The sequence below is a fragment of the Rhinolophus sinicus genome, chromosome 4, assembly GCF_057876585.1.
Source record: "Rhinolophus sinicus isolate RSI-liver-muscle chromosome 4, RSI-T2T, whole genome shotgun sequence".
Lineage (NCBI taxonomy): Eukaryota > Metazoa > Chordata > Mammalia > Chiroptera > Rhinolophidae > Rhinolophus > Rhinolophus sinicus.
The window spans coordinates 29,559,874-29,571,094 of NC_142504.1; positions in this window are offsets into that span (position 1 = coordinate 29,559,874).

The window sequence follows — 11,221 nt, forward strand, 5'->3', positions numbered from 1 at the left end:
TGTTATATTCTTAGAAGAGTGCTTGGCACATATAAGCAACACAATTAAAGAACAAACTGATGTGATGGTGACAGGAAGCTGAGCAGACGTGGATCTAAGTTTAATGAGTCCTGAGCTTATGGTTTTCGGAGGAACATTTGAAAAAAACACACAAAATTTTTGTCAAGTATAAGAAACAAAAAAATGATTGTGGCTGAACTATAGAAAGCAAGGGACATGTGGGATGAGGGGAAGTCAGAGAGGTGGTCTAGGGTGGGGCCACGTTGGACCCTACTGACCCCGCGCAAACTCCTTGGTTTGGATTTCAGTCTAAGTACAATGGTGAGTCTCTGGAAAGTTTAAAAGAATGGGTTGATATGATTAGATGTTTTATTTAAAAGTATCAAAAATCAGCAGCTGTAAAGAGAATGGATTCTACAGGAGGAAGAGATAAAGAGGAGGATTGTTGAGGCACAGAGGACAAATGGGTGTCTTCAGTTAGGGTGGGAGCCACAGAGACATAGGACAGAAGTGGGTGAACTGGGGCTTGTTTTTGAAAACAGAATCATAAGGACGTTTTCATGGATTTAATTTTAAGGTAAGGGGAAAAAAAATCAAGAAGTTTTTCAGTTTGAGCCAAATTATGCGTTTGAATGTGCTAATACTTTAATTAGGCTCTTCCTAGTTTAATCCAGATGGCATTCTTTGTTAGGATTATGCATCTAGTTTTATGATTAAGCTTTCAGTCTTGAGTGCTAATTGCTATCCCTATGTACTTCCTCCATCCTCACAGAGCTCTTCAAACTGCCATTTTCCAGGTCACTTCCTCTTGCTAAATCCAAGGGTTACCTTTTATCCCGTCTTCTTCAGTGACGGAAAAGCGAATGCAGCTGGCCAGTCTCCTGCTTGTTGAAACACTTTCCCTTTCAGCCTCTAGCTCACTACCCGCCTGAGTCTCCCTGGCTGCATCTCTTTGCCTGCCGCTCTGCCCACTTCTGTGGTGTTAGAGTCCCTGGGCTCTTGTGTTTGACTCTCTTTAGCCTTCCAGCACCATTCCCTTGGCAATACCCACCGTCCATCTGTATTAGGATGACTTCCGTATCTATATGATAATACTAGCACCCGTCATTATTGCTGCCTGGCCCTTTACTCATTGCTGTAACCCATTCCTCAAACCCTGGGAGGAATATGTTTTTATCACTATTTTCAAATGAGGAAACTGACTCATAAGGTTAAAATTCTTGTCCGAGCTCTGTAGCTAATAAATGTTCAAACTGGAGCCTGAACCCAGTCCCGCCTCTGAGCTCCAGCTCAAATGGCCACATTTCTACAGGTGTACATGCAGCTGCCGCATGGATGCTTGTGTGCAGGCACTTCAAATTGATCTCCCCGACCTAGTCTTACAACAAAAAGTGAAATATAGTCCTTCGGGTTTTGCCTTATACCCAGTGTCCAAAGTTGCACATATTCTTGTCTCTTCCTCACACTCACTGAAAACCTGAGGACGACCTTGAGCATTTACCTCAGCTCTGTCTTTGCATCTCCACTGTTACTGAGTCATTTCTTAACTCCTAACTCATGTCCCACCACGGGTCTCTCTTCAAACCACTCTCTAATTTCAGAGTTATTTTTCGAAACAATAAATGCTACGATTATGCTTAAAAACCTTGCTAGAGTAGATCACTCAAGCTTCGTTGTCATTGTTCCTGCTGGTCCTTAGGCAAGATGTTTTGTCCATATGCATGTTATTTTTCAAGTACATGTAGAGGCTATTATGATGCAGGAAATTCAAGTTTATATAAAGAGTTACTTAAATCCTAGTGGCTTTTCATTGCCTATTTTCTCAATCAGTGGCTTACTGAAAGTATAATTTATGATGCTTGCAATCTTTTGATGTTATAAAAAGGAAGTCATAATTGAAATCTATATATCAACCAAATCAAAACTTTTAATAAAAACCCTCTTTTGGCTTCAGAGCTTAGTGAATTTCCTCAGCCACCATTATTTCTTGGCTATGGATCCTGAGGCCAAAGGCATTTTCTTTTGTATAATAATTTGGGTTTGTGTGGGAGTATGTGGGGCCACTATGTTGGGAAGGAGGTAATGCTCGCTTAGTAGGAACTGAGATCATTCTTTTTTTTAAAATTTAATTTAATTGTATTATTCATTTCAGGTGTACAAAACAACATAATGATTAGACATTTACCCCCCTCACAAAGTGATAACCCCACCAAATCTTCAATCTATCTGACATTGTACATCGTACATAGTTATAATACCATTGACTATATTTCCTATGCTGTACTTTACACCCCGTGACATATATATATATATATATATGTGTATATATATATATATATATATATATATATATATATATATACACACATATATATGTATATATATACACATATATATGTATATATATTTAATTATAGTTGGCAGTCAATATTATTTTATATTAGTTTATATTTTCTATTAGGTGTTCAGTGCAGTGGTTAGGCATTTATATTATCTATGAAATGCTTTCCCCCCATAAGTCCAGTACCCATCTGACACTCTACAGTCTTTAAAACATTGTTGATTATATTCCTCATACTGTATTTCACACCCTTGTGACTATTTTGTGACTACCAATTTGTACTTCTGAGTTCATTCTAATAGCACAATTCAAAGAATTTTTAATGTCTCTAGTACTTCATCAGTTTCAATAAGTGGATGGGGAGGAGTCAGGAAAAAATATTTAGTAATAATATCATAGTGATAATTCTGTACTGTTAATACATTACAATTTGTTCTTCTATGCCCTGTAATAAAAAGGGATGATGAAACTGGTTTCTATCTTAGGGAAGCCACCTATATTTCAGTCCCCTTCTACATGGACAATACATTGGACTTGGAATCAAATAGATTTGGGTTCAAATGCTGGATAAACACTGACCAACCCTTTGATCTTGGATGGGTTGTATCATTGAACCTCAAGTTTCTCACTAAAAATAATTTTAGAAAAGGAATAAAACACTTTAAAAATAGTATGAGTTTTTAAATGAAACAGGCTTGACCTTTTGAAGATTTACAAATAGTATTTTCCCTACTCAAAGGTGCCCTATTTTACTAACTCACATCTATTTAGTGCTTAAAATTCTAGGACTAAGGGAAATCTTAGAGGGTATTAATTACCACTGATAGTTTGACAGGTGTGGAAACCTCAGTGGGGAATTGCTTATGGTCACATCCTAAATCAACTATGTGCCTGGGGCTTGAGCCCAAGGTCTTACCTCAGATCCTCGCTGTAGTTTTTACTCTGTGGATGGAGAGATTATCTGGTAATTAAATAAAATGAAAAATCAACATTGACTTGAACTGAATAAATATTTGAGAGTCTCCTTAGTCCTGGTGATTGCAGCTGTAGTTCAATAGATTTCATTATCAGAAGAGACTCCCAATCTGGTGGAGAGAAAGACACCAACTCACCCGAACCTTGCTGCAGTTGGGCTAGGGTAGCAGCTTAAATGAAAGCTTCAGACTGCAGGAGGGAGGTATTCATTTTGCCTATTGACGCAAGGGAAAGCTTCACTAAATCCGTTTCATGCATAATGAAAGCAGTCTACTGTTTAGCCAGTCCTTTGAAGTCACCGATCATCAGTTCTACAAATATTTAAGGAACAAGTCCTTACCAGATATTGTGTTTAATGTAATCAGAGGAAAAGAAGGTAAATCATGTACCATACGGTTTACAACAAAGGGGAGGGGTGAGATCAGGAGAATAATTACTGCGATAAACGTTGATTTCCTCATTAGCATGTCAGCTCGAGTGGGCAAAGGTTTTTATCTGTGTTGTCCACTGTGTCCTCAGGGCCCACAACAGTTCTTGACGCATGGTAATGTCTGAGTAAATATTTATCGAATGAATGAATTTCTCTATAAGAGATATAAATGAATATAAAAGATCCTGGCATTTGCAGGTGAGGCCAGGCAATCACCAAATACTAGAAAAAGGCAGCCCCTCCTTATTCTCTGTGGAAAGGAGAAGCTACCATGTTTCTCCGAAAATAAGACCTAGCCGGACAATCAGCTCTAATGCATCTTTGGAGCAAAAATTAATATAAGACCCAGTATTATATTATATTATATTATATTATATTATATTATATTATATTATATTATATTATAGACCCAGTCTTATATTATAGTAAAATAAGACCAGGTCTTATATTAATTTTTGCTCCAAAAGATGCATTAGAGATGATTGTCCGGCTAGGTCTTATTTTCGGGGAAACACGGTAGCAGCAAAAACCTTCTCCATGATTCAGTGTTGCATGTCTTTTCTGACAGCCTGACTCACAAATCTAGCTTCCTGTGCCTGTTTCCATCCTTCCTTTCTTCCAATCTCTAGTTTAAGGTGAAATCTTTTGTCAGCAATAGATTTTCCGACTCCTTTAAAGCCCTGGTAGGGCCTTGCAGAAATAATGTAATCTCCAGTCTGAATGAAAAAACCCAGACATGGGAGGTTGAGAATAGCCGAGGGCAGACTGCAACCTCTGCTGCCTGCCAGAGGGTGTGTGTCCTGAGAGGGATGCTTGCCTATGATTTGCAGTTGGGATGAGACATAAGTGAATATAAAAGATCCTGGCGGTGGTCTAGAGAGTACCACGTGGGTAGTATTTGTTTTCTTACCTTATAGCCACCCCCTCATGTCCTTCTTCACAGGCTTCCAAGTGGATGTTTCTAGAAGCAAATGATTCAGACCCCACAAATACATGTAATGGATAATCGTTTTGCTTATTTTACAAATATTACAACAGTAATGGAACCCACCATCTTAACAAGTTAACAACTGCCATTTTTCTATGTGCTATCCTCCCCCTTGTCACATTTGCACGATTTTGAAATAAACCTCTTTGGAGAGGTCAGTGATTTTCTACCCTAGGTGGCCATCAGAATCATCAGGGGTTTTAGAAAGATGTAGCTACGCACCAGACCCACAGAACCATCATTTCTGGGTGAGGCCCAGGCATCTGTGTAGAACTTTTCAAAAGCTCCGCAGAGAGCTCTAATATGCAGGCAGGGTTGAGAACCCTTAGAGTCTATTCAGTTTTGTGTAGAATTTAGATGTGGAAATTCATTTCCTGTGGTGATATTGTCCACAACATCATTCATTGTCTTTAAGATGTTTTATGAGATAATGCTTACATAATGGGAATGACTAAGAAAAATATCTTTTTCCCCAAAAAAAAACAGTAGGTGTTTTGTCTTAGTTTTACACACAGCACTGTGAGGTAGAATTACAGGAAACCCTAGGTGGTAGGTGAGAATTGTGTTGATTCCTCTCCACAGGTCCAGAGATGGATTGAGCTCCTGGTCCCGCCAGGAGCTAGGCCTCTGATCTATAACTGATGTGAAGCCGGAGGGATAGGACCACATCAGGTCTCACATTAGTAATCAGAGATGCCTTTTTTTTCTTTCCAGCACCCTTTTGTACAAGGCACTATGGTAAGTTTCTCTAATGTTCTAGTGAGCTCTCATTTTTACAACCGGTGCTATAAAGTCATTTTTCTACTTCCAGTTGACAGGAGAAAGAACCAAAGCTCAATGAAGTAAAACAACTTGCTAATATCACACAACTTGTGTGTGATTTACCCAGGATTCTAGCACTCATCTGTTATCTGATTATAAAGCCAAATTCTCCCGCAGATTCATAACGTAAACATACATCCTGGGCTGCCCAAGGCAGTCCTGACTTATTCCTCTTGCTTTGTGGTTTTTAATAGCACTCCCTTTCATTCTCAGAAGTCCTGGGCTAGACAGCAAATTGTGTGATCATCCTACCAATATTTCAACAAGAGGGCTATACAAGCTGGCCTTTAAGCCACGTGCAGGCAGGATCAGTGGGTCTAGGACGGAGGGCAGGGGCAGGGGATGGATTAGAATGTCCTCTTAGGTGGTCCAGAGGTGAGGTTGATAAAGCAACCATGGATTTAAGATGAATGGATATCTGTGAGCTGACTGAAGGGCAAACAGTACATTGGAGAGAAGAAAGTGTTTTGTGTGGGGAGGTGGTGTGTGCAATAGACAATTCTGTGGGAGCAGGGTGGGCAGAGGAGCATGGTATCTGCAGCAAGTAAAGCAAATTAACACCTGGCTGGGTCTCCCACTTTGGCTACTGTTATGTTGAAAGGTAATTTTTAAGAAGGGTAAACTCATGATTCTTATTATAGGAATGAGATAAACATTTCCCCTTACACTCCTAGCTTTTCCAGCTGGGCCCTGCAAATTAGACTGACAAAAGATAGATTAGCTAGAGAAAAACAAACATTAGTTTATTAACACATGCAGGGTACAAACACCTGAGACAAAACTCGGTGACGAGTGATTCGAAGGGGTGGTTAGAACTTTGGCTTATGTAGCGTCTTAGCAAAGAACAGTAAATTGGTAGAGAAGTGACAAGGCGAAGGATGAGAGTTATAGGCTTCCAGGGATGGCAAACTGTGTAAATATGTGGGGAAACTAATGGGAGATAAGGGTTGTTTCAGTAAGGTTTGTTACTTAAATTTCTCTGGGTGCCATCTTGTCTCTGGTGATAAGGTTGTTATTCCCTCCCTGGTATGGGAAGTGAAGGGTGGGGAGGACAATTTCCCAGGGGAATTTATGTTCTGCTTTCAGGCAGATAGAGAGAGGGCGGAGAGCTCATCCTCTGTCTGCTTTTTCTGTCACCTTCAGCTCAAAATAATCCTTATGACAGAGTGGCATATTTTAGGGTGGCAGACTCTGAACCTCTTCATTATTATACAGGTATGAAAATGTAGACGGTTGTTGAACTCATGAGGGAATCAGGCAGATGTTATAAGCTGTGCAAAGGAAAAGTCAGAAAAAGCTGAGATGTAAACAGAGCAAAGGAATGTTGGATTGAACTTGCAAGTGGTGCGATTGCTTTTTTGCATAGGTTGGCAGGGAAGACAATTAAACCTCTATATGACAGGACATAATTTGCATGTCTCTTGGTTGCCTACAATTTACAGAGTTCAAGGACAATGGACAGGGCTAGACCCTGATAACTTGCAGGAATGTCCTCTACATAATGCATGGTTTTTCACTGAAACACAAATTCTTTCCTATGCCAGACACCTGGTGGGAGGGAAGATGATCACAATCATGGAGGCCTTTGAATGAAGTTGTCCATAGCAGGATCGCCCGTGGGTTGAAGCCAGAGAAAACTGAGTATAATAAGGACAGGACAGTTTAAGATTAGTGTGGCAGAGGTTGGGGACAGCACCTGAAATGGAGGCCAAAGTCAGGGGTCCAGTGTTGGGGGTGCGGTAGCAGACGTATATCCTGCCAAGCATGTCCTATTCCTGGTGGTCATGTCAGGTCACATGCTAAATAAGTCTCTTGCCGGTGGCACAACTACCTGAGAGCCATCTCTTTGAAATCAAGCAAGATAATGCTCTATCTCCCAGTTTCTTGAGGGGAGATGGGCCTAACTCCAGCTGTCACCTGATTCGAACTTGAAACCCTACGTCTAATCACAAAGATGTGATAAATTTCGGAATTTTGTCTTGAAAACATGAATGTAATGGATTGTATCCACTTAGCTACATAAAAGAGTAAGACTTCTTTCCATCTTTGCAGTCCCTTCAAGTGAGTTGCCTGTGATGTGCGTCACATTCTTGTTTAATGGTTATTCAATAATAACATTATTTTCTTTCCCTTCTGCCTTTGTGGAGAGGTGTTCTGCATTGGCAGGAGATTTTGTTTTTAATTGTATTTCCGCAACAGTAGACCCAAGGGTAAGATTGAAATGAAGAGGCTTTTTGAGTACGTCGTATCCCTGAAAGCCTTGCAGGCCATGTTCAGAGAGCTCTGTTGGGGGTGGGGGCGGGGGCTACCCTAGGCCGTGGGAGTAATGCACTGGCCCTGCTCAAGTCCTCAGCCCCATCCACCCTGAGGCTGCCCACTGCCTCCAGCCGCCCACCTTAGGTATCACCCAGCGTCTCCTGAGGAGAGATGGACCAGTGCTGCCTAGACTGTTGGCCTGTTTTATGGCTGCACTGCCTCAGACTGAAAGCTTTTCTGGAGGTGCAGCCTGTGTTCCAGCTTTGCAGTCAGGGTGGCTAACTGGCAATTCTGACCGTTGGGCACTTAGCACATGGTGACATTAAACCACATGAAGAAGGCTGGATTCAATAAATCGCGTCTGTTACTGTATTGTGATACCTGGATCTTAGTTGCCTGAGTTGGCCGTAGGCCAACATGGTGAGAACGGAAGCCATTTTACTTTCACTTTCACACTCAGCTTGGATGCTGAGAACCACATCTTCCTGTTTACACTAACGTGACTTTGCTCTTCCGGTCTTCATTACCATTGCTTTACTTTTCTGGAGTCTCCTGCCTAGGCACAGAGTTTGTTTGTTTATTATTAGAGATTCTCAGCAGGTAGAATAATCTCTCCCCAAAGATGTTTATGTCCTAATCTCTGAAACCTGTATCCTTATTAATACCAGTTAACTTGCATTTTTTTCAAGATAAAAATATGTTACCGTACATGGCAAAAGGGACTTTGCAGATGGGGTTACATTAAGGATCTTGAGATGGGGAGATTATCTGGGATTACTGGGTGGGCCCAATGTCATCACACGGATCCTTATAAGAGTAGAGTCAGAATCAGAGAGTGAGATGTGATGATGGAAGCAGAGGTCAGAGTGATCTTAGGAAGAGGCCATAAGCCCAGAAACACAGGCCCTCTCTAGAAGCTGGAAAATGCAATAAAGTGGTATGTATAGATTCTTCAGAAGAAATGTAGCCCTGCTGACACTGATTTTGGAACTTCTGACCCCCAGGACTATAAGATAATGACTTTGTATTGTTTTAAGACACTAAGTTTGTAGTAATTTGTTATACCAGCAACAGGAAACTAACACAGACCCAGCAACTCTTTAATGAAAAGTATCAACAGAGAGTTTGCACCTAAAATTTTTGTAATCCCTTGCTTCAAAATCATTGCCTTGCTGTTTTCACTAATCCTGAACTTATAACTGTGATCCTTTCCCAATCCTAATCAACCCCTCAAGTCAAACTTCTAATTCTGAATAACGTCTTACTTTGCCATCCATTCCTTGCAGCCCCCTCCCTGAGACACTGCCAAAGCTCTGTGAAGCTGGTGGTCTCTCACTGCAGTAAACAATAAACTCAGCTCGGTCTTATCCACAGGTTGTTTTGCTGATATTTGGGCAGCCAGCATTTGACGGTTGACTGAACAAAGCCATCACCACTGGCTGGTCTTCTTAAGGAACTGCTTCTGGGGCTTAACGGCAGCTTTAGCTAATAATAATTATTGTTTTCAGCTCCCAGGTGCACCAGTGGAGGTCACAGAGAAATATGCCAGCCTCTGTTGGGTTTGAAGTATATACCTCCGTCCCTTTCTTGGAGGATCAGAATTTGGGCAAAGGTGAATAGAGGCCTGGGCTCCCCGGGGGCTGCACTTTAGGCTGGGGTCCAGCTCTGGTGGAGCTCCCTGTCGGGGTACTTAGGACAGAGAAGTCAGGCTTGGATGGGTATCATTCAACAGGCCATAGAAATCACTGGATGTTTGCCTCACAGCACAGGGATAATAACCAGACTTCAGGAATTTGTAAACATCCTGGCCCAGAATTTCCTGGGGAGAGTGGTTTGAAATACTCCCACCACATAGCAGTCTGATTTGGGGAAGTTTTTGATTGAGTCACTGACAGACACCCTAGCATTGGTTCCGTCGATCCCCTGACGGGTATAATCCCTGTTTCCAGCATCATCTTCCATTCTCATACCCTTTCATTGCCTTATCACTCCCAATACCCGATTTATGTCTACGTCTTCTGTGCTTCCATATTCTCCTTCTCTGCAACGCTGTGGTTTCATATCCCTAACCTCCCAACCCCAAACCTAAATTCCATCACATCAATGAGTCTTTCACCAAAAGTCTTCCTTTCCTTGGCCTTTCACCCTTTTATCGTTGCTCCAATTTGGAGCAGACTAATGTGTATTAATCAGCCAATAGCTTCCTTCCCTTCTGACTGTGGCTGCCATGTAATTGCACCACCAGAAACGAATGGTTTCCAGCCTCATGTGACCTCTGTGACGTTCATGCTCCCTCTCATTTGTTCCTAGTCATCTCCTTTCTCATTTGCTTCCTTAGGTATTCCAAACTTTCACCAATCTCTGTAAGTCCTTCCTCCAACCCTGTCCCTCTTAAGCAAATTTCTCCGAGAAAATGGACTCCTTGAAGTGCAAACTCTTCCCACTTCTACTTTTCTCTGGGCTTACTTATAACTGCACCCATTTCTGCCCTTTCTCTCCGACTGGGAAAGAACAGAGGGTCCTCCTCTCAGAGATCAGCTCCTTCTCCTGGATATTGAATTACAGCTGCCACCTTCTTTTTTTGTCTTTGTTTTTGACTACCCTGTTTCCCCGAAAATAAGACCTAGCCGGACCATCAGCTCTAATGCGTCTTTTGGAGCAAAAATTAATGTAAGACCTGGTCTTATATAATATAATATAAAGCCAGGTCTTATATAATATAAGACCCGGTCTTATATTAATTTTTGCTCCAAAAGACGCATTAGAGCTGATGGTCCGGCTAGGTCTTATTTTCGGGGAACCACAGTAGTCTCGCTGCAGTTACTTCTTGCATCATCCCCTCGCCTCATGAGAACCTCTTGCTTTTTCTATGGTCCATCCTCTAAGCCTACTTTTGGCCATAATCTCAGAGCAAGCTGCCATCCCATGTTTTTCCTGTCCTTGTCCAATGAATTTTCAGAAAGAAAAGTCTTTGAATGCTGTTTTCTTTCTCAGCTTGTATCATTGCTATAACATATATGATCATCTTCGCCTATTTAAAGGGCACAGCAAAACAGAGGGGAGGTGACTTGGTAGGCAGACAGGCTGTCCACCAAATGATCTCATGGGATTGTGTCATTTCCTAAAGTCATCACAGTCTGGGTTTTGACCCTCAGCTTTTCCATCCACAAGTTAAATTTTCCAAGTGTCAGATCTAGGTAGATAGACTCATGGTGACCAAACTCCTAGTGGCCTGACATTAAACCAGAATGCAACATACTACTTTTAAAAGCAAGAATTCTTTCTACTCTTTGGACAAGAATTCATTCCCAGTAGTAAAAGCATACCAGAAATCAAATTACATAGAGCAAGTTGTTTGTGAGCCAGCATTTCAAGCAATGAGCTTGATGACTTAGGAGTTTGATACTTT